At 34.3% G+C, this 25,950-nt stretch overlaps 1 pseudogene; it reads left to right on the plus strand.

The window, feature by feature from the left end:
• The first annotated feature begins 23,192 nt into the window (after positions 1 to 23,192).
• LOC149537488 (LOB domain-containing protein 1-like) lies at positions 23,193 to 25,308 on the plus strand (annotated as a pseudogene).
• The last annotated feature ends 642 nt before the right edge of the window (positions 25,309 to 25,950 follow it).

Consider the following 25,950-nt stretch of genomic DNA (forward strand, 5'->3'; position numbering starts at 1 on the left):
CTTTGCATCAACTATAACTTCAATGTTGTAACTTAGCCTCTAAATTACTCAACATCCATTGATCACTCAGCATCCAAAAAACTTGGCACATACTATCTTCTTGGCACTTGAGTGACTTGATACTTACTGGTTACTCAACAGTTGACTCAATCAGAATACATTGTTTCTCAGTACTTGATTGACTCAATGTGTACTATGTGACATGTTATGCTCAACATGCATTACTTGTTTGACATGAAGTAAGTACCTAACTTATAAATGACTAAAGTGTATAGAAACACATTTGTTAAAAAAAATTTGAGATTAACAATCTCCCCCTTTGCCATGAGTGACAAAAAACACTTTGTCATGCATGAATGATCTTCACTTACAAGAATAAATCAAATTATTCAATATCTCTATTTGACTTATATTCAAAATTTCAAAAAACTTCAAAATTTTGCAAAAATATGACTCATGAATCATACTTCAAAATTCAATAACTCCTCCTAAGTTGATTGTGTTGTTTTGTATCTTAAGTAACCAAAATTATTCCTCTTTCTGAGTAGATGTGCATAAGTTGATTGGTGTACTCTGTTCTTTTGTCCTTAAAAAAAATAGCATCTCACCCAAAAATATTTTCTCCTCTAACATCTCCTCCATACTTATTTCTCTCCCTTTTTGACACATATGTCAAAGAGTTATACACTTATAGTGTGTTTGTCCAAAAAAATTTTATGGACCTCAATCATAATTTTCAAAGCAACATCACAGTTATCACAAGCGACCTCCAATGATTTGATTTGGATGGCCAGCTTAGTAGCGAGGTGGACTAAGCCTTTATGAGTAGAAACATACAGATATTTCTTTATGAGTGTTTCAAAAAAGGCTAGTTCGTTGTGTAATATATTCATATGTGGAGTTAGTATAGACTAGATGTTGATCATTTTAGCCTTAATGTTTTCATCATCTGTATGTAGCATTGCTAACTAACTCTGGGAGTTTAGGAGATTTTGGAAATGTTTCTCACTCTGGGTTGGAGACTTTGCTAGAGTTATACTAGATGATTGCATATGACTCTGAAAATTCAATATGTGGCTCCTGATTTCTTATGTGAAGAGTGTTGGATTGCACAATTTGGTGCACAAAGAGAAAATGATTTCTAGTACCTTCTTCACATGGTCAATTTTGGTTACTAACTCAACCTATGATAGTGCAATAGCACTTGATATCTTTTCATTAACCTTATTCTAAAACTTCATTTCATACCATTCATGTAATTTCACATTTGAATATAGGTCTACATCATTTACCTACACAACTAAGCTAGTTAACTACTCTATGATCAACTTGTTTACCTCTAGTGCTGGTAGGCTAAATGCATCAGGAAAAAATTCCTTGATATCTAACAAGGCTTTTTTCAACCTATACTATTTTCTAAATAGTTCTGGGTTTTTGTTCTCTGGAGGAGCATCTCGTAGTATGCTCATTTGTTCAATAGTGATGGTTGCAAAATCAAACTTGAGAAAATCAATCACTTCATCCAAGTTCACATGAAAAAATGATGTAATTTTATCTACCTTTAATGTTATTGGACTTGACCTTGATTATTGTAGTGGTATAGCTTCTATACTCAGCCTATAAAGAGCTTGACTAGGAGGATTAGTAGTTCCTAGAAAAGTCACTAGTGTTTGTATTGCTAGTTGCTCCTCAGGCATTGTAGTCAAATATAACTCTTCAGTCATATCCTTGATTGGCTCTACTTTCTTAGTTTCACCTTGTGCTTGTGTTTTAGGTGCAATAATATCTAACTATCCTATTGGAACTTCTATTTTACTTTGTGCTTTTGTAGCAAGTTCTGGTACTAACATAGTGTGTACCTATTTGTTGATATGGATCATGGATGGCTCTTTCCTTTGATACATTACAAGGGGTAATGTAGGTTGTATCAAGGTGAATTGAGGAGGGGTTGTAGATGTCTCTTGTGTCTAAACATTCTCCCCTATAGATGTTGTGTCTACCTTCTCAATCTCATCAACACTTACTAGTATAGTATTTTCACAAAGTCTGACTTGGGTAGTGGATTCTACTAGTATCATTTTCAAGGCTTCCTCTCTAAGGGGGTTGATATTATAAGTTAAAGTATGAGAAACATCCTTAATCTTTACAATATTAGTATATGTATTCATCTCATGTTGAGGACTAGCACTTAGTATTGGTGTATCTTATACATTATATTCTATTTATTGCTCATCCTCAGTTATAGCCTATGTATCTTCATGTGTCTCAGTGCCTTCCTTGTGTGTAACAATCTCAATGTCAACTGTAGTAACCTCAATTACTTTTTTTTTTTCATCTTTGTCCTCACCTACCTCAATAGGTGTCTGCTCTATTGCATTGGGTATTTTCAAACCATATAATGATTTCTAAATATGAGTCATCCTCTATACAACATCCTTAATATCATTTTGTAGTATGCTAAATGCTCTGTATTTTGGTACAAATTTCCATGTATACTTCTTTATTCCCTTTGTCATTATTACCCTATCCAATTCTAGCATCACTTGGGCAAGTGTAGTCTCTCTAATTTGTCTTTCTATTGTGAGACTATATTGCCATTTTTGTTCAAATCTGTCATATAGATCTTTTGGTAATGAGTTGGCAATCTCAATTTGAGTCTGCTTGAATGTTGCCATCATGACATATATCAACTTCTGTACTTGGTTCATCTTAAATTTTCCAAGTTTACCAAACTCAATATATGTGGGATAAGATAAATCAACATTGTTCCTTATATTCTCACACATATTGTCTACGTTAAAGGAGGAATTGTGATTTACCACTTAAAACTAGCTATTATCATCAGACTCTATCCTCTCTCCATCAAATTCAGTTAGAGCTATATACTTTCTCCTTGGTCTCTTCTTAGACACTTCTTCTCTAGTAGTTGATCTAGCCCTCTTTCCTTTTGGCTTATCTACTTCTTGGGCCTTCTTGGTAGTAGCTCTCATACTAGTTTTAGTAGCTTGAACTGCAGACTTATCTTTTACAACCTTTCTTGGTTTGCTAACTAATACAGTTTTTTCTTTCCTCTTCTTTGTCTCAGGTGCCTCACTGACTTCTTCTCCCTTAGCACCTTCTTCAATTTCCACCTCTTCTACTTGGTCTTCACCTTGACCTTGAGTTAAGGCCAGTGGTGCTTAGATAGGAATATCTTCTTCTTCTTCATTATATTCTTCATCATCATCTGCTCCATCACTAAATTTCTCCTTAAGCTTCTTGATAATCTTATGCTTCTTCCTCATGACTAAGGTACTCTTTAAATCCATTTTGATCTTAGATTTTCCACATCATAGTTCCCAAAGGTACCTTAACATCAACATCTTCTACAAGTAACGTTGTGATTATTGTAGAGGCTTCATCCACATTTATTTCATAGGCTAGTGGCCCTAACCACCTTACCCTTGGAACTGCATCTTGAACATATGTAAAATCAGTGTCAACTAGAAAGAAAACATCATTGAAATGTTTTTCAACTATTGAAACTAGTATCCTTAGTCTTTTCTTCATTGACTTCTCAAAATCTTCAAAGTAGCTAGTCATTACTACATCAAAATTCTATCCAAGGTCCTCAATAAATTCACCTATTTGCACTACAATAGATCTACTTTTTTTCCATGCAACTTTCCCAAAAGTAGGGAATGTATTTTTTACACGAAAGAACATACATACAAGAATTGATCCAAATTTACATTGTGCACTCTTGGTCTTCCTTATTGCTCCCAAATTTTCTATCAATTGTTGTATCTACAACTTCACAAGGTCACAAGTATGATTATTCTTAACTATTTTATAGCCCATGTTAATAGGAATACATTGTACACTATGTAGCCTACTAGATTAGTAAAACTTATGTGTTATAATCCTCACTAAAAAAGCATTTAGGGGATCTGAGATATTATCAATTGTCATTTCTCATTTGTTCCACACAACCCTTGTATTCTTCTCAATAACTTCCTTACTATTTGCAAATTCTTGGAATGATCTCTTCAAATAACCTTTCTATCTTTGTGCTTCTCTTCAAATTTGAAAGATGTCAAATGAGTAGGAATCTATCATATAGATCGTAAAACCTTGTAATTAATGTTATCTTCTTACACAACTATAAGCTCAACTTCCATGAAGTTCCCTTTGCACTCAACAACCACTATGAGATTGGCTAACACTATCACCTAATGATAGCTTGGCATCAACTAACATTTTACTTGGTAGCTAAAGTGAAACTTTTCATGCTCTGAAGTAACATGAAAATTATCATTACTTACAGATTTCTTCTAGGTTATAATCAACACTTTGCATCTTACTTCATGCATACATAACCTTTTCATAACTAAATCCTTGGAAATGATGTACAATATGCCTTTCAAATATCATTACCAACATACCTCTTGATTTCTTAATTAGAAGTGCGTGATCACCTGACCTATTGCGTGAAGTGACCTCATCTAAGCTTTATGTGCTACAATCTTCCTTTATCTTCCATTCCTTGTCCATATCATCTTTGATATTCTCTATATCTACATTTCCTTTTTCTTTTCTAAACTCATTGCAGTGTGCCTTTGACCTTGTTGGGAAATACCTGCCTATGTGACTAGCCTTCAACCAATTAAAACATGTGGTTTAACTCAACCATATTTTCTAATCACTTTTGAAATGTGTTCTTATGCAATTTTCACCAACATTTCCATACTCTTGACAATAGTGACAAGTATACCTAGTATTATAATCCCAATTATAAGAGTTTTCATTGTGCTTTACATTTGTCTGCATGTTTGATAACCATTTTGCCTTGAATTTGCACTCATATTCTCTATGTCGATAATTCTAACAATTATAGCAGTATCCTTCAAATCTTTATGTGCTTATGGTCATGGTTTTTCATTCATGCATACGATGTCTTGGTTTGTTGCATTTGTGGTAGTGGACCATGAACTTCTACTTAGGATTCTAATTTGTAATCTTGCTCCTACAAACATTAGTAGTATGACCTATGTTACCACAATTATGACAAGTAGGTTTAGAGTTCTTACCTTTGTTGCTTCTTTATTCACCACTTTTGGATGATTCTCCTTCTTTCATATTAGTGTAACTCAATCTAGAAGTAACATTTTTGGATCTAGGAAATCTCATAAATTGCTCAAAGTACTTGATATCTTCACTAGGTTTCTTGAAACTTTCAGAAAATTATTTTTCTCTTTTCAGATCATTTCTTAGTTGTTCATTCTCCAAATTTAGTGTTGAGATCTCAATATCCTTTGTATTCAACTCATGATTTGCAATCATCATTTGACTCAATTTTTCCAATTACATGTTAGCAATCCTATTTACCTTTGATATTTTCTCTTCCAGTCTATTGGTCAAAACCCTTTTGTCATCTTCAATCATGACTCTATCCTCTTCAAATTTCTTTTTCTATTTAGTGATTTCATATAACAATATTGATTGGACTTCTTGTTCCCTATTAAGATTTTTTACTTCTTCAGTCAGAGTTCCATTCTTTTCAATTAGATCTACAACTACTGCATCAAATTCACTTTTGTTTCCATCTGCAAACAATTAGTATTGTCAATCTCTTGATATTGTGTGTCATTCTCTTCAATAGCTATTTTCTTCCTTCTTTTCATTGATTTCTTTAACTCATCTCTTGGTTCATTCATCTGATGTAGGGAAAGTTGTATATCAGTCTTCTAGTTCTCAATAGTCTTTTCCAACTTGTAGACTTCCATCTCCAAGATCTTTCCTCAAAGCAGTAAGGATTTTCTTTCAGAGAACTCTAGATCTGATACCAATTATTGGAAATATAATAGGAAAGTAAAAATATCCACCACACATTCATCTCATAATTTATGTATATAAATTGGAATACCAAATTAATCATATACATCTACAAGATGAAAGTAAAAAAAATCAATCACACATATGACACAAGATATTTGGTTACCTAGAAACCCTCCAAGGAGAAGGTAAAACTAGGGTGGGGATGACACCCACAAATCTCCAATATTGTTGTAATAAAGTCTATCCAATGAAGGTTACAATGTTTTGATCATGAAATATGATCTGGCCTATGAAAGGTTTTCCCTGCTAAAGGCATACAAAGCCTACTAGGTCTTACCCTATTAAAGGATTTCAACACCTTGCTAAAAGTGTGTCTAGGTAAAGGACTTTCACTTACAATGAAGTAAGCACTCTATTAAAGGATTTACAACAATCTATTAAGACTAATTTTTGTTAAGAGACTTAACTAATTCACCTATTAGAATGTCTCAACAATGATCCTTCAGTTATTACTATGTTGATGACATGTCACCTCTTTTCTGATGTGTATTGGATCCATTCTGATTAGATGTATCTCTATTGTTTTCAAATTCCTTTCCTCCATTCTCTTCTAACTAATTCAGTAATGTATCTCAATTCACAACTCCTTAGTCACCATGAAAGATTTTTTTTTGCATGTAAACCTTCTCTATTTTATCCTTCCACACATATAAAAAGTTTAAGGTTTATCCTCCTAAGAAGACCTAGGTGACTTAGGGTTAGGTATGAATCAACAATTATAATTCATCCATTCGGCTACTTAACTCTTCCCTTTTTCTAATTGGATGCATGTACTATATAGAGATTCACAATAAAGATTTGTTCTTATCATCTAAGCTTGTAAAACAATCCTTAAGTCAGCTTAAAAATGATTTACATAGAACTTTGTGCCATTACAAAATAACTATGTAAAAACTATATAACTCAGCAGCCATGATGCTCGACATCAACTATAATGTCAATGTTGTAACTCGACCTCTGAATGAATCAGTATTGATTGATCACTCGACATCTAAATAACTTAGAACATACTATCTGCTCTATACTTGAGTGACTTGGCACTTACTAGTTACTCAAAACTTGACTCACTTGGCACATACTATTGCTCGAAACTTGAGTGACTCCGCATGCACTATTTGACATGTTATGCTTAGCATGCATTACTTGTTTCGCATGAGCTAAGTACATAACTTATAAATGACTCAAGTGTATAGATAGCCATTTGCCAAAACTAATCTAATATTAACAAACATATTTTTCTAGAAAAATCAAAAACAAAAATTGGCTTTAGACCTATGTTTTATCTCTTATAATGATTCAAATTTCAACTCACCTCAAATCGATAGTTTTCATCTCCACCGCATTTTTCAAAACAAATCTATTGTAACCAAAAGAAAAATTATACATCATAGAAGAGGATTCTCTCCTAGGGAATGTCGTATTATTTTTAAATTATTTTTATATAATTTAATATTTTTTCTTTATCAATATTGACATCTTCTCAATTTTTAAAATACATACTTGTAGAATTTTTGAATTACAATATATTATATCTAATTAAAACACTATATAAACTCTATATGAGAATATTCTTGACTTTGAGCTCTATAAAATGGTGTATATATGTTATGAATAAAGTATCATAAAAATAGTAACAAGTATTGAAACATTAGTTTTCTAAAATAATTATTTTTCTTTAGTAATTAGATATAAAGTAGTATAAACGTGCATTTAATAGACATTTCCAATTGGAATAGTATGAGACCATATCTAACTTAGCTAGAATGAATTTATCTAAATCATATGTTTGAAAAAAAAAATTAAATAGAAATATCCAAATTTAGTAATTATGATTAGTCAGCATGAAAGGTGACACAATTCTGTATATTTACCCAAGATCAGGGCCACACTTGCAAAAATCCAAGGCATGATTCTTCCAAACATGGATGCATTATAGACACACATTTCACATGCTAAGACACTCATCCATGACAATAGCTCCTCCATAGATGATCACATGATGGAGTTATCAATAGAAGTGCAGATTGCATTACATGCAAGCAATGTGTTACAAGAAAATTGGGACAAGATGATGACATTGATCTTGAAGGTACATTCTGAATTGTTGTCACATTTTGGTATTAACATATAATATACACCTTTGACATTTATGTCAAAAAGGGGGAGAAGTATAGATGAATGTATATATGTATAAAGAGGGAGAAGTATATGTAAAGATATGTAAAGAATACATGTATGGAGGAGCAGTACTCCAAGTATATGTATGGGAGAATAGTATTGTATTGAACAGATAAGTAGAAAACATCCTTTACAAAAGTAATTTTGAAAATTTTGAAAAATAGTGTATGTTATCCAATTGTGAACAACAAAATTGAGATAAAAGAATGTTTTGGCTTGTAATTTTGAGCATTCAATTTTTGGATGATAAGTGTTTTTTTCACTAATTCCAAAAGGGGAGATTGTTGACATTAAGGTCAATTTTTCTATTAGTGATTCACACGTAATCAATATATAGTTGCTACCAAGCTTCTTAATTCCTACTGAGCTTTAGAACCTATGTACAATTTATGCTAAGTGTAGCAATGTTTACCGAGTTTTTTAGTGAAAGTGATGGAAACTCTAGTATTAACTGAGTTCCATAGTATTAATTGAGTTCCAAAGTGTTAACCATGTTCTCAATTGTCTACTGAACCATGGAGTGTCAACCAAGTGATTCAGTAAATGCCAAGTTTTGCAGTATTCACTGAATCACATAGTGTTGGCCATGTTCAAGCTACATGGAAGTGATCAATATCAACTAAGCCTCTCGTCAACCAAGTCTTAGATGATTTTGAGTGTTGGCAATGGTTGATGTGTATTAGAAAATCATTGAGTTTGTCTTTAGAACCTAAGTTATAGCAGTTGAGCTGACTTTACGGATTTTGGTGAAACTTGTATTGTAGCAGACTCTAGTAAGTTGTGATTTTTATTGTGATATATGTAATTCATTTTATCATATCCAAATAAGGTGTGTAAGCATATGATAAGAATAATTTCAAATTGAAGAAGGCTACAAGTAGTATAAGGGATAGCAAAGTATTATCTATCATAACAAGGTGATCATTACAATTTAAGGAATCTCAACCAAAAAATCAAAGTTGCAAATCAGAGATCAGCCACAAATTCATCCTAATAGGTACATCATTCAAATTATTTAATAGGGTAGACTTAACAATCTTTGATAAATCTCTTTATTGACTACATACAAGTTCATTGTATGTTTTGTAAAACCTTTGAAAATTTGGACCTCATAGTCCTTATTACTCCTAACAGGATAGATCATTAAAAGTGATCAATTGTAAGCCTTAACAGGTCAACTTTATACTATAGCACTAAACCTTGTGGGTATCATCCCCACCCCGCCTTTACTTTCTATTTGGAAGGTTTCTAGATCACCATATCATGTTTCAAATTGCTTTGAATATTTATTTGCTATCATTCTTTCATGCATGTAATTATATCAAAATATTATATGAAGGATTAGTTGGTGAAATAAGATTCAATTTTATTGGTTCTAGATTCAACCTTCCCCTCTCAATAACCTTTCCTGCCTCATATTTCCAACAATAGAATGGTCCTCCATTCTTGCTATGTTATGAGCCTTAATCTATAGAGATGTTATGTTTGGATTCTTCTTCTTGCATCACGATTAATGGAAAACAATCCGAGACCTTTAGGCTCCTCAGACCCATCTGCCAGGGATGTTTTTGGGCCCCTACCTTGTATGTTCTAACTGTTGAAGGATTTGGGTATGTGCTTACAAATGCAATCTCCTTTGGCTGAGTCAAAGGTATTTCCCTACTTGAATCTCCTTCTTAATTGGTCAATGGGAACTTTGTTGATGATTCCTTCCACACTCTAATTGAGGATGAGAAGAATGTCTCTGATTCCCTTCATTGCCTAGGGAAAATTTTCTTGGCTTCTGGATCTTCTATTCAATGACATAAAAATTTTGTTTTATAGGTAGTCTTTTCTCCCCACTCTTCCATGGCTTTTTCACTACTAGTAGAAGTGGTTCTAGCATGGTTAGATTTTCTATTTTTTGAGCACCGCTTTTGTTTTCCAAGCCTTAGTAGTTTACCTTTGGAATGTTGTGCTCGCCAAGATTTCTAAAAACTTGGACTACTAGCTCACTAAACATCTTCCATTAAATGGTAAATTTCAAATATTTTCTAAGGCTTTTGGTGTCACCCATGTGTACTACTCCTCCCATTAGGCTCCTTCTAAGGCCTATTATCTTAAAATTGAAAATCTTATGACATATTTCCCTAGGATTCATATTTTGAGCATTATGGCTTCCACAGAGTCACTTGGGAGTATTTTTTCTTGCCCAAGGATTTGGGAGGTCTTTGCCACATTTTCACTCAAAAATAGGGTATAACCTTGTGTGTTAAATAGATCATCTATACCCTTTCTAGACATGAGGCCTATAAAATTCTTCTCAGGCATTGTATCTCTTCTAGATTTCTAGTCAATAGATTAGTGTAGAAGAGATTTTTCTTTCAAACACTTCTCATCACTCTAGAAGTGGTGCAAATCAAGGGCTCTTTTTTATCAAAATCATCTTGATAACTTAGGAGGCTACCAAACCTTAGCTCCATTGGGTAGGAAATGGATTCAGAGATGATCTCTCCATGAATCATCCTAATATTTAGTGGTCACCCTTGCTTGTCATTCAAGGGGTACCATTGGCCAAGATTTAGAGTGCTAATACCTTGTGCTATTTCAAATACAACATCAACACTCTAAATAATCTCTATTCTAGAGTTACTTTAAGTCTTAGAAGTTGGGAGAATATGTAGGTTCAATTTCATTGCCTTGTCTAGATCATCAAATTTTTTATTTACTTCTTTTTATCATCCCCCCCCCTCATATACTTCACAAGCTTGTTATCCAGCCTATCAAGGCTTAGTTCAAAGAATGGAGGTGGCACCTATGTGCTCCTCTTGTTAATTAAAATCCCAAGATGGGATACATTTGGTTGGTGCCTCATTTTCCCATGGTCAAGTCTCTCAATTAGCACTAGAACCTCCAATCCTTGCAACAAAATTAGAGGTATAGGTTTAATAGTATTTGGATACCATCATAGAGCCAAATACTACACACTTTTCTTGGTGTGTCCTCTTCTAGGGTTTTCCCTTAGGCCCTCAGCTTAACCACTTGGGTGTTCTTGACCCTCATTGTCCCTTTTATGGGTTGTGGTTCTTTCTCTTGTTATTCATTTCTTTGTCAATGGCTAGATATAGTGTTTCACTTCGTGTTTGGCTGCATGATCATAGTCTTAACCTTTTTCTCTCTTTTTGTGCAAATTATTGTTGAGTTATCAAATTGAGAAAAAATTTAAAAGGTCCTTGTAGGGTGCTTAGTGCTTGTTTGAAATTGTAGGATCCTAATCCTATCACTTCTTTTGTTGATACATTTGTGTTATTTTTTAATTCTAACATTTTAGATGATTAAATGATCTATCTTATGAATTTTTTTAAAAATCAGATGAACATTAAATCTTATAGTCAATATCAACAAAAGTAAAAAGTAAAAAAATCTATGTTGTTCTAAAATATTTTGACTTAAAGAAATCAGTTAGTGAATTCAAATTGGTCTCCTAATAGTCAACAATAAAAATCTAATAAGATATGAATCTTGATGACAACAACACCACTACATTTAGATTATCACTCTATGAAGTTGTTGTCTAAAGAAGAGAAGAGGATAGATTGCCTAATATAGAAAGTTTCCTATTGAATCTCTGAAATAAAGATCCCCCGAGCAGCATTGAAGTATAAGAGCTAGATGGAGTGCTTAGGGCATTTCTGGAAACTTTCAAGTTGAGATGGAGTGTTCAAGGCTCTTTAGGACACATTGAAGTGACTCTTGTGAGATTTGAAGCTGGTTCCTTTTCTAGACTTTGAGGTCTTCTTCTTCCTTAGATCTGTGGTAGCTTTTTAGGTTAAAAAAAAACCTTTCTTTAATTTGAAGTAATTTAATATTTGATATTAATGATTTATACATTATGAATGAACAAGATAATGTGTTAAGAACTTTACCTTTGTATTTTGAGAATTAGGTTTCAATTTGGATGTAGATTTGGTACTATTTGTTTGAACTAGGTAGGAGCTTTCGATAGGTGGTAAACAATCCATCTACTTTTTCATGATTTATAGTTGATGGTAAGTTAGACATATTGATAGAAGTTTGTAAGCATCTTCTACTATTTTTATTCTCCTTTTGGTTTTTAGAAAATTGTATTCTCCTCATGCTCAAACTTTGTACATTTTGATCTCTATAATTATTAGTACAAAGTTTTTACTATAGTTTCTTATTTAGTAGCAAAAATATCATTAATTTCAATTCATAAAATACTATATTGTCAAAGCCTTTAAAAGTCAACTGATTGAAAGAATAATAAACAATTCAAAATATTTACAATGATCATAAAGGACTTGTCACTCAAAAATTAAATTGGTTTTAGTGTTTTTATGTAGATTAATTTGTTAGCTCTCATTTCATATTGAATTTTTTATTGTAAATAAAGCATAATACAAAGGCAATAATATAGTTTTCCATATATAATGAGGCATATCATAGACACTCTTATAGCTTGGCATGCTTTTAGAGAAAGACTATAATGTTTTCTTTTTAAATTAATAGAATATTTAATAGTTTTAAATATTTATTTTATTTTTTACAGTTATTTGGCCATAGTATTACAAGAAATATATTAACATAATTTAGAATAACAGCAATGGAATAATAATATTCATTATTTTTATGTAGTATAGTTGTTCAAATATTTAATCTATTTTCTACAATAATTTGACCATCAAAACATGAGAATGACATCAAAACATTTTAAATTTTAAATTGGAATTGTTAGAATAAGGTTTATTTATGGTATAAGGATAATGATAAAATCCTTGGTTCACTCTAACAACTATGTTAGATTCATATCGATTTTCATTGATTGAGGAAACTTGCTCTATAGAGATATCTATATTGTTGTGTGTTACTTTCCACTAGCATCTAAATTTTTCTATGTAGTAAACAACATTGGGGGTGGGGACCACTTTATGGACCTTCTTGAGCACATTACTAGATTCTCTATAATGGGGGACATCATTATTTTGGGAGACTTTAATGCATAGACTACAGACCTATAGCCTCCTCTCAAAGATCATAGGTTTGATCCCATGTGTACGATTGCTTCATCTCTCTGAGGATTGTTAGGGGCCCTTCACTAGTTATGGTCATAATTTCTTACAACTTTGTGAGTCTTCTAATTTAGTGATATTGAATGGACTCTCTTGCTTCCTTGGATCCAAACTCTTGTCATGTTTGCTACATGGTGGTGGTGCTAGTGTTGTTGACTATGTTCTCTCTCTACTGCATCCTTCATCCCTCCCATTTTCTACTTTACAATCTCTCTCCTTCCTCTGGCTGATCATGCCCTTAGTATCACCCTTCATGCAGCCCTAACAACTTCTCCTCCTTTCTTATCTACTTATTCTTGCCCCCCTCTTCCCTCCCCCCATGCTTGCACTTATTTTTTCTTCTTTGATGGTGACACAAAGCTCTTTATCCATCACCTCAAAAGAATTCTCCCCCAGGATTCTGAGGATGTCACCTCGATGTTCCACTCACTTGTGTCCACCTTGTGGGAGTCTGACCTTCTCTCCATTCCACATTGAACCTCCTTGCTCACTCCTTTCTGCACTTGCATGTGTTGCCCCATGAACCAACAGTTCGACAAGGATTATAAATCCTTTCATCGCATGCTTTTCTCTGCTACACCCACTACTTCTTTGTCCTCTTCCTCTCTGTTGAGGCTTGACTATTGCCACTTTCTTCACCATAAGAAATGGAAGTTCACTTTACTGTAGTGCAAATCTCTTTGTTCCATGTTCTTCCAATCCCTAAAGCTCTTTTGGCACATCATGTTTCCTCACTACCCCCCACCCCTCTACTCTGGACCTTCACTCCCTTGCCTCCCACACCTCCACACTCTATGATATTCTTGGCCAGCCCCCTCTCCATATCATTCTCCACCCCACCCATTGTCACCTATTCTCCTTTTCCCACATTAGTGAGGTAGTTAGAGTTATGAATAGTAGCAAACCTCTAGATGAGGAAGGATTTCAACCTGAATTTTTCAAGCTGGTTATCTCTATTTTGGGTCCCTTTCTTACATTACTGTTTAATCAAGTGGTTTGTGTTGGCTTCCTTGACTCTTGGTCATGCCAATTTATCTACATGATTCATAAATCTGGTCTAGCCTCTGACCCTGAAAACTGTAGGACCATCATGGTTGGGCATACCTTTGCCAAATTCTATGCGACTATGCTAAATAGTATCTTGTCTAGTGAACTCAATCAGAGACATTGTTGGGCTAAAGGTTAGGCTGGGTTTCATTCGTATTTTTAGACCACTAATCACATTTTGACTTTACAGGCCATTATTGTGGAAGCTCACCACCACTCGAAAAAATTTTTATTATTGTTTATTTGACTTCTATAAAGCTTTGGACTTTTTTCCTCAAGTGGCTCTCTTTTAGTGTCTTAGGGACATTAGGATCTCAAAGATTCTTATTAAAACTATTATGATGTTATACAAGTGCATTGAGGGTAGATTTAGGACTCCATAGTGCTTCTTTGATCCTATCTAGAGCACTATCGAGGCAAAATAGGGTTGTCCTCTCTCCCCCACTCTCTTTGGCATTTACATCCACAAGCTTGAGGCTTTTCTTTGCGATTGATCACTCCTTGACGATGGTTGTTATTTACATTAGGTATTGATCTCTATACTCCTATTTTTTAATGGCGTGATTCTCCTAGCATCTTCTCCTAATGGTCTTAAATAGCTCCTTGATGGCTCGGCCTCTTTCTGAGAATTTTGTGAGCTAGTTGTAAATGTAGGCAAGGCTCAAGTTATGGTCTTCAACTAGTTGAAGACATCCCATCTCCATTTTTACTTCCTGGGTACTAGGATCAAGATTACATCTTCATATACTTACTTGGGGGTTAAGTTTTGTGGACCTCGATTTAGCTTGAGACTAGCCATGCAACCCAGAGTCATCAAGGGGCTTAACTCTCTTGTTATTCTTTAGTGATAGTTCTTTTGACACCACTTCCAAGATACCATGACTAAGATGTCTCTTCTTGACTCACTGGTCAAGCTGACTGTCCTCTGTGGATCTACTATTTTGGGCCCCTCCCTCTTAGAGTCTGACTGGGCCCTTCTTGAGAGAGTCCAAACTCTTTTCCTTTGGTGCATTATTAGATGTCATTGGTTCACACCACATAGCATCATTCTGGCTAAGCTTGATGCTCACCCTTTCAGATTGGGGACCATCTTTGATATATATTAATAAAATTATCTTATCTTATCTTATCTCCATGGTATTAATGAATTATTATTGCAGGGTGAATGAACTTTTTTATGGGTGTACAAGAGAAATCCATCAATTGCAGAAGAGAATTGTTGAATCTCAGCTGGCAGCCACACAAGTAGAGGTTGTTAATATGTGTTTTACAAATGTAAAGCTTGTAACCCCTTTTGGACCAGTTATTCCCAAGCACTTTTCTCTTTTTCATTAGTTTTTTTTGCATCTACCCTTGTCTAACATTTGACCATCACGGTCAATACAACTTCTACGTGATGCATTTATCGCACTTCATTCATAATTTAATGTTGGTGGTTATGTTTGAATTTGGATTTAAAATCTAAAAACCATGAATTTTCATATACTAATCTTAGGTTCACCATTATTTTCTCTATCCTTCTATAATTCTTTCCACCATAAGGCAACATGACCTTTCAACATAGTTGGTGCTGACCTAACTCTTTATGGATCTATAACATTTTTAAGCTCAAAGTAGTCTTCAAGTTTATTAATGCAATCTATAAATCCTCAAAATCTAAAGAACCTGGATAATTTGAAACTTTCATTCTACTAATCTTACCAACTTGTGCCATGTCCTTCAACAATCTTTCTTCTTCCAAGTAGGGATCTTCACTTTAGGTACTTTAAGATCTTCAATAGATTTAACATATTCTTCTTCAGTTTAAGGATTCCTTCTCAAACAATTCAAGTAATTTCAAATCGCATTCCTCATCCTAGCCTTGAATTCTTCAAATACACCTACCAAACTCTCAGACTTATTCTTATAGGTAGTATACTGACTTACAATAATATGTATTTCCTAAAACTTTGGTAATTTGTCCACCAACAAGGATAAATAGGTCTATAATAGGATTCCAAAAAGAATTCAATTAAATCCTCTATAATTATGAACCATATTTTTAATATTCCACCTTACAACCAAGGATGTCAAGTATTCACAAGCTCTCAAAACTTAACCATGAAAAAATCAGCAATGGTCATCTCCAACTACCCTCTTCTAAGTCACCAACAAGGTCCACTTTCATCTCACAAGATCAACCAGATCAAACAAACTTCAGCTTTGATGAGATTCAACCAAATCAACAACCTTTAGATCTGATAAGATCCAACCATATGTACAACCTTCATCTCTAATAAAATCCAATGAGATCAAAAAGCTTTAGCTATGATACCATTTGATGGGATAGTTAGGTTTACCTCCAAAGGAGATGAAAAAACCCCCAACAAATACAACACAGTAGAATATAGCATGATGAAATTATAAATCACACACTTGTTAACAATATATCTTCATATTAAACATTTCATATTTATTGATAAGAAAACTCACATACAAAATGATAAGCAACATGTTGGTTTGTAAGGCCTTCCCAATCAAGGCTAAGTACATTCTTGATTACAAACCAAAAATTTCTACTCTCGAGCTTCCTTGAAGTATTTATCTCCATGATGATACTCCTAAACCTCAAGGGCACTACATATATAGCCATCGGAACACACTGGTGAGCTATGAGTTCATAATCTCCAATAGTAGGAAATGTGGGTTACAATATAGGACTGGCCATTAAATAATTATTGATTAAATACATGATACATGAGATAACATTACGTGGCATTAGGTATCAGTCCACATTTTAATTAGGTGACTGGATAACATAGGAAATAACTGCCCAAGAAGATAACTCATAACTTCTGCTAGTTATAACCTTGAATTCTGCACACTTGGGATAATGATCTGTGATATGTCCAAAATATGAAGCCAAGCTAATGAAATCAAAAAAATACAAACAAGGGTTCACCATATGAAACTATAAGACATGTCACTCGAAAAAAAAGAAAAAACAACACATATCCTTTTGGGTGATGCAAGATTGCCTAAAGCCATATTTTCGTGTTACTAAAAAGAAAACCATAAAAGAGTTCAGAATTTTAGCGTTACTAAAAAGTTTTAAATTTTCCAACTCCAATAAAATCTTCACAACTGGGGGGTTTAATTGAGACTTGATGGGTGTGGACTCTAACATTATTTTATTTGGAGTTCAGTCAAAAGAGTGAAGCCATCAAAAGATCCTAAAAATCTAATAGCTATATTTTGTAGCTGAGTGAAACGAAGTAGCCATGAAAGAGTTGGGAACTCTAGTTTTACTTAAATGCTTTAAATTTTTCATCTCCAATAAAATATTCACAAGTGCATACGCGGCCTTATTAAATTGAGATTTGATGCATCAAAAACAACTAATGCGTGTCGACACTAAAATCTTGATTATGTTGACTAGCAATGTGAAATCGCTGCCAACCCAGTTTTTCCAAGTCAATTCGAAAATAAGAAGGAAGAAACCAATCAATAAACGCATTTCACCTGGCTCCTTTCAGTTGTGTATGATTATAAAAGAAAAAGAAAGTGTGAAAAATTTAACTATTGCAGTCACTGATTATTAATCTCCTATCATAAACGATTATTAAACTGCTGAAAATAAATTCCTAGCTATTATCGAAAAATAACACAACTACAACTTCACTTATAAAATATGGAAAGAAGTGCACAACACAATGAACACAATATTTTGAGACAAATTGTCCCTGGAGAAACCCCTAAGGGAAAACTAGTTCTACAGATGAGAAATTATATTAAACTTCAGCAAATCAAGAGATAAAAAATTCCTTGCCTCTCACTGGCAAAATTCTGACAACCTCCTAATTTATCCCGTTGATATTCTCCACTGTTATTCTTGCACTAACACTGCACCCTTGCTAACATTTCAAGACTGTTTGCTAACACTACAAATATTTCTCCAAACTTCATGTTCTCCAAATGCCCCCTAGACCCCCTTTTATACTACTCTCATTGGTAAAACAACGGCTGAGATTGATTTACAATCGACGGTGGAGATATAAAAATAACTTACCAATCCTAAAAAAATTGGTTTCTAGTTGCTTCTAAAAGAAGTCAATTATTTAATAAATAATTGTCCTTACTCTAACCAATTTGTTAGCAAAAACAATTAGATACTAAATAATAGCATATGGACAAATAGCTGTCCAAGCTAACAAAACTAAAACTCCCTCTTAGTGAGGAAGCTGTTCTGCAGGACACCTAACTTATCTCTGAAGAAGATAAATTTTTCCTTCCCCAATGCCTTAGTCAGAATGTCTACTACCTAATCCTCTGTAGGTATGTATTGTAGCTGAACAACTCCCCTTTGTACACAATCTCTGATGAAGTGATATTTGATATCTATATGTTTAGACCTATCATGAAACATTGGATTCTCAGACAACTTTATGCAACTCTGATTGTCACAATGTATCATAGTAGTCTCCATCTTCTAACCAAACAAGGCTACTAACAACTTTCGAAGCCATATAGCTTCACATGTCGCCATGCTAGCTGCTTTGTATTCTACTTCTGCTGAACTTAGAGCCACAGACTTTTGCTTCCTGCTGAACCAAGATACAACTCCTGATCCCAAACTGAAACAACACCCTGAAGTGCTCCTTTTGTCTATTGTACTTCCTGCCCAATCTACGTCAGTAAAGCCTATCAACTTGATACCTTCACCTCAAACATATCTGATCCCATACTCGACTGTACCATGCAAGTAACATAGCACATGCTTAGCCGCTATCCAATGCATTCTCTTTGGTTCAACCATGAACTGACTAAGAGAGTTTACTGAAAATGCTATATCTGGCCTAGTGTTGACCAAATACATAAGCAAACCAATCAACTGTCTATATAAAGTGGGATCTACATCTTTCTCCTTCAATGTATCTACCTTCCTCCAATTCATGATCATGGGTGTAGACATGGCTTCGCAATCCTCCATCCCAAATTTCTTCAAGATTTCAATGCAATATTTCCCTTGACCAAGAAAAATCTCCCCATCTATCTGCCACACTTCCATGCCTAGAAAGTAGTGCATGATTCCTAAATCCTTCATCTTGAACTCTTCTACAAGGTTACTCTTGCAATCCACTATGAGCCCTAGTGAACCTGTAAGAAATAGGTCATCCACATAAAGAACAAGAATGAGAATCTCACCCCCAACCATCAAGTAGTAGAGGTTAGCATCTACTTCACTCTTCACAAAGCCCATTTTCTACAAGTATGTATTAATGCGCTCATACCACGCTCTAGGATCCTGCTTGAGTCCGTACAATGCTTTTTTCAATCTACACACGTGGGTATCTTTTCTATGTGCTACAAAGCCTTTTGGTTGTTCTATGTATACCTCCACCTTCAACTCACCATTAAGGAATATTGTCTTGACATCCATTTGATAGATTTTCCATCCCATCTGTGCTACAAGTGAGATTACAGCTCGTATAGAAGTATACCTGGCAACTGGAGAAAATATCTCCTCATAGTCTATTCCCTCCTTCTGAGAGAACCCCTTTTCCAAGAACCTCGCCTTGTATTTCTCGATGCTACCATCTACACCATGTTTTATCTTATAGATCCAGTGTGATCCAATGAAAACCCTATCTGTTGGTCTAGGTACTACCTCCCACACATCATTCTGCATTATTGAAGAATATTCCTCAACCATAGCATCTCGCCATACCTAATGTTCTGCAGCTTCCTGATAGCTAGAAGGCTCACTATCTACCAACTGACTAACTAATGCCACAAAGTCATTGAACTTGGCTGGTTGTCTTCGCTATTTGGTACTCTTCTTAGGAGCTCCCACAAACTCCTGAGTATCCCTTTATGTATCTGGAACCACATGGTTCCTGCTGCCAACTATAGAGGATGAAATGTCAACCACTAAGTCTTCTAGATGCATTTTCTGTTGCAGCTATTGCTCCATACTCTTTGAATCTTCACTAACTGAGTCTACTCTCGTACTGGTAACTGTACTTGAGCTTTGTTGCTCTTGACTTGGTCTTGGAGCTTCTGTTGGCTGCTCACTCTGATCATCTGCTAACAAATCTCTAGATCTCTTGAATTCCTTGTCCTCCATGAACTTGACATCCTGTTTGACAATAATTCTTTTAGACCCCGAAATGAAAATCTTGTATGCCTTTGAGGTCTCACTGTACCCAACAAAGTACCCCCTCTCTGCAGTCTGATCTAACTTTGTACGTGTATCTCTAGGAATATGGCAATATGCCAAACTCTTGAATATCCTGAAGTGACTAACATCTGGCTTCTTCCCTATGAAAGCCTCCTCTGGTGTCATCTTCCCTAGCACCTTGTGTGGAACTCTATTCTGAATGTAGACTGTAGTATTACACGCCTCTGCCCATAAGTAACGGGGCATGTCTTGGTCATGTAAAATAGCTCTTGCTACCTCCGATATAGAACGGTTCTTCCTCTTAGTAACTCCATTCTGCTGTGGATTGTAAGGAACAGTCCATTCTCTTTTGATTCCTTGTCCGGTGTAGAACTCCTGGAAGATATTTACTTTGTACTCGCCTCCATTGTCTAACCAAAGAACCTTTATCTTCTTTCTTGTCGAATTCTCCACAAGACCCTTGAACTCTTGGAATCAACTGAAAACCTCATTCTTAGTCTTCAAGAAGTATATCCAGGTCTTTCTAGAGAAATCATCAATAAAAGTAACATAGTACTCGTATCCTCTAAGAGATTTCATTGACATCAGTCCACAAACATCTGAATGTACTAGATCAAGAACACCCTTAGATCTGGTGTCACTCCTTGGAAAAGATGCTTTCACAAACTTCCCCAACACACATCCCTTACATGCATCGTCATGCTCTGTGCTCACCTCCGGAATACCTGTCACTATCTCACGAAGCAATCTAAGTGCTCCATCATGAATATGGCCCATCCTCCTATGCAATAGCCCTCTAAGATATCTAGGATTACTATTGCTCATAAGTGCCTTAGGAGTATCAAACTGCAATCTATAAAGGTGACCACTCCTAACTCCAATAGTTATGGGTGATTTCAATTCCTTGTGCTTAATCAACACATTTGTCCCTCTAAAGAGTACATTATACCCCCTATCCTGAAGAACAAATATAGAAATCAAATTCATACCTAAGCTTGGCACATATAACACATCATGAAGTGGAATTATCTTTCCATTCTCCCTCTAAAATTGAACAGTCCCTTTCCCAACAGGGTTGAGTTTGGACAAGTTTCCCATAGAAATTTGGATGTTGGTGTCCTCCTCCTTGTAACTGGAGAAGTACTCTCTAACTCCTGTCATATGAAATGATGCTCCACTATCTATATACCAAACACACTGTGAGATTGAGCTAATCATACAAGCTATTAGTGCAAACTCATCTTCTATTCTACTGTAGAGTTCTTTTGCACTTGCTGAAGCTGCCACCTGCTTCTTACCCTTCTTCCTCTCTGGGCAATCATTGACATAGTGGCCAAACTCATGACATCCAAAGCACTTGACCTTAGAAAGGTCCTGCTTCTTCTTTTCACTTTGTGAATTTGATCCTTTGTTAGATCCCTTCTTTACATTCCCTTTACCCGCTAGGGCAACGTTCTCTTGTTCCACCTCATTTTTTTGACTCTTGTTGGCCCCATTGACAAGACTTAGTCTAAACTTCTCCTGAGTGAAATCAGTCCATAGTCGATCCCAACTCGGTAAAGAATCTCGTCCACTGACAACTTGAACAAAGACACTCCATTGTTTAGTAAACCCATTTAGGGCTATTCTCACTAGCTCGTCATCACTAGGGCTATCTCCAATAGCTGCTAACTCATCCTTGACAAGTCTGAGCCTCATGAGGTAACTTGTGATGTCTTCTCCCTGATTCATTCAAGTATTCTTTAGCTTTTCTCAAAGAATCAACTTCCTGTTGGTGGTAGCATTCTGGTGTAGATTTAGAATGGCATCTCACATCTTCTTTGTTGTATCTAGCTCCAAGATATGTGGAACAATATGATCCTTGACACCATCAAGGATTGTCCTCCTCGCCTTGGCATCATCCTTCCTATATGCTGCAAGTTGTGTTGCATCCATTGGTACAAGTACAAAACTGGTAGCATAATCCTTGATACCATTCTCTTCCAACAATAAGGAAATTTTGGCCTTCCAGACACCAAAATTTGAGGCACCATCCAATCTACCCTGATCTCTCAAACTAGCTGAAGCTATCTCGAGGGTTTAAAGCAATAATAAATCTAAAGAGATCAAAATTTCTTTCCTAGGGCAAAACTCTTCTACCCTTAACAATGCTCTGATACCATGTGAAAAATTTAACTATTGCAATCACTGATTATTAATCTCCTATCATAAACGATTATTAAACTGTTGAAAATAAATTCCCAGCTAATATCAAAAAATAACACAACTGCAACTTCACTTCTAAAATACAGAAAGAAATGCGCAACACAATGAACACAAAATTTTTGGACAAATTGTCCCAGGAAAAACCCCTAAAGGAAAACCAGTTCTATAGATGAGAAATTATATTACACTTCAACAAATCAAGAGATACAAAATTCCTTGCCTCTCACTGGTAGAATTCCAACAACCTCCTAATTTATCCTGCTGATATTCTCCACTGCTATTCCCGCGCTAACACTGCACCCTTGCTAATACTACAAGACTGTTTGCTAGCAATGCAAACGTTTCTCCAAACTTCATGTTCTCCAAATGCCCCTTAGACCCCCTTTTATACTACTCTTGTTGGTAAACCAACGGCCGAGATTGATTTACAATTGACGATGGAGATATAAAACAACTTACCAACCCTAACAAAATTTGTTTCTAGTTGCTTCTAAAAGAAGTCATTTATTTAATCAATAATTTTCCTTTCTCTAACCAATTTGTCAGCAAAAACAATTAGATACTAAATAATATCATATGGGAAAATAGCTGTCCAAGCTAACAAAACTAATAGAAGGAATTTTGCGAGCATTGCAAAAGAAAGAAAAAAGAAAAGCATGGCACCTTCAGCCTATGCAGCTTGTCGATATCAACAAAAGAAATGCTCAGATGAATGTTTGTTGGCTCCTTATTTTCCTTCGGGTGATCTTCCAAGGGCAATGGTCATTCATCAGATACATGGAATCAGCCATGTCCTCAAATTTCTTAAAGTAAGTTCTAGTTTTTCCATACTTTAGATGAAATCGCTTTCGTTACCTTTATTAAATTTAATATGCCTCTGAGCTTTATTATATTTGATTTTTTTATTATTGATTCGAGGTTTATTATATTTGTGTAAAATAGAGTTTAGGGTATCAATGTGGAGAGCTTTTATACAAATTTCATTGAAGGCCCACTTAACTTCAATCAATATATTCTCTGTCAGCTTCATCTTTCTTTCTTTTGTTATTCCTTCATGTTTGGCTGCATGATCAGATTCTTAACCTTTTTTCTCATTTTTTGTGCACATTATTGTTAACTTGTCCAATTGAGAAAATTTAAACAGGGTACTTTTAGTGCACTGACTACTTCTCGAAATTGCAAAATCTTAATCCTATCAATTGTTTAGGATTTACAATTCTTTTGCTGATGCAATTGTGTTATTTTTGAATTCTAATATCTTAGATCATCAGGACATGAATTTATTTTTTTATTTTTTTGGTTTTTCGTGAGCATTAAATCTTATAGTCAATATCAACAAAAGTAAATGATTTAAAAAGTCTATGTTGTTCTAAATATTTTGACATAAAGAATCAAACTAGTTGGTTAAATCATATTGGTCTCCTAATAGTATTTTGATGGTGTGTTAAAAATTTTACCTTTGTATTTTAAGAATTAGGTTTCAATTTGGATGTAGATTTCCTACTATTTATTTGAATTAGCTAGGTGTTTTTGATAGCTGGTAAACAATCCATCTCTTATTTGGTGATATATAGTTGATGGTAGGTTAAACATATTGATAGAAGTTTGTAATCATCTTCCATAGTTTTCATTTTCTTTTTGATTTTTGGATAATTGTCTTTTACTCATGCTCAAACTTTGTATGTTTTTATCTCTATAATTATTAACACAAATTATTTTGACTACAGTTTCTTATTTAGTAGCAAAAATATCATTAATTTCTATTTAGAAAACACTATTTTTCCAAAGCCTTTAAAAGTCAATTGATTGAAAGAATAACAATTAATTCAAAATATTTACAATGATGATAAGGACTTGTCACTCAGAAAATTAAATTTGTTTTAGTATTTTTTTGTAGATAAATTAATTATCTCTTATTTCATTCTCAATTTCTGATTGTAAATAAAGGATAATTATACAATGGCAATCATATAGTTTTTGATATATAATGAAGCATATCATAGACTATCTTACAGGTTGGCATTCTTATAGAGTTGTCCAATTATTTGAAAGACTCTAATGTTTTCCTTTTAAATCAGTAGAATATTGATATTGATAGTTTTTAATATTTGTTTTATTTTTTACAATCATTTGGCCACTTTATTACCAGAACCATATTAACATATTATAGAATAGAACCAATGGAATAATAATATTCATTATTTTTATGTAGTATAGTTGTTCAATATTTAATCTATTTTCTACAATAATTTAACCATCAAAATATGAGAATGACATCAAAGCATTTTAAATTGGATTTATTAGAATAATGATCTCTTTGTGGTATGAGGATAATGATCTCCATGGTATTAATGAATTATTGTTGTAGGATGTTAAACCTGAGCAGAGAGTAGATGCTGTAAATAGCTTGGTATATGAAGCAACTGCCAGGGTGAAGGAACTTCTTTATGGGTGTACAAGAGAAATCCATCAACTGCAGAAATGAATTGTTGAGTTGGAATCTCAGCTGGCAGCCACACAAGCAGAGCTCGTTAATATGTGTTTTACAAATGACAAGCCTGTAACCCCTTTTGGTCCTGTATTAGATTCCACATGACAACAAAGTGAATATATGATGCCTGAGGAGGTGGATCCCTTGTGGGAGCTGCTATGGAAACATTAGATTTAAGAGTGTATTTTTTGAATTTGATTCAAAAATGCTTTTAATTCTATCTTACTGTTACAAACTTGTCCAGTTGCTAACTGATGTATGTTATAAAAAAAACATTTGTAATAAACATATGCCTTAAAAAATATGCTTTGTATTTATTTTTTATATATGTTTAGTATATATATATATATGTATGTTTCTAATTTTTTTGTGCAGTTCAAAGAAAGGCGCCACTGGAAAGCTAGGTTGTACTCTATCAGCTGTAGATTATTTGTCCAACCAGCCAACAAGGTTTCAAAATTATACTATCATCATAGCGTATATTTCTTTCTCAAATAATTTTATGTTACCAATCAAAATAGAGGAAGAATAACAAACTAACCATGGCCATTCAGATCGATATTTGAACATATCAGACTAGATAATCTAAGCACGCACTGCCAATAAAATTATGTGAATGGTTGGATTGCTAAGAGGTTGTAGCTGGATAGAGATGAGAAAAATATAAAAAATAATTTTTATTTTTTGAATGTGTTGTTGCCCAACCAAAAAAATAATGATTCCTTCACTAATACAATGTTGGTCATATGAATGAAACAAGCTAACTTAAGGAGAACCCTGGTCTATTGAAAAAGTTTCATTTGCTTTCAAATAGCCTGGTAAATGAGGTTCAAATTTAGGTAAGATTAGGAATTGTAGCACACCAGTTATTGCATCATGGTCTCTAAGTGTTGGTATTCAAAATTGACACTCATCCTTAAATC

This window comes from Cupressus sempervirens, chromosome 9 (assembly GCF_028749045.1).
Source record: "Cupressus sempervirens isolate cs-2001-9-10 chromosome 9, ASM2874904v1, whole genome shotgun sequence".
Lineage (NCBI taxonomy): Eukaryota > Viridiplantae > Streptophyta > Pinopsida > Cupressales > Cupressaceae > Cupressus > Cupressus sempervirens.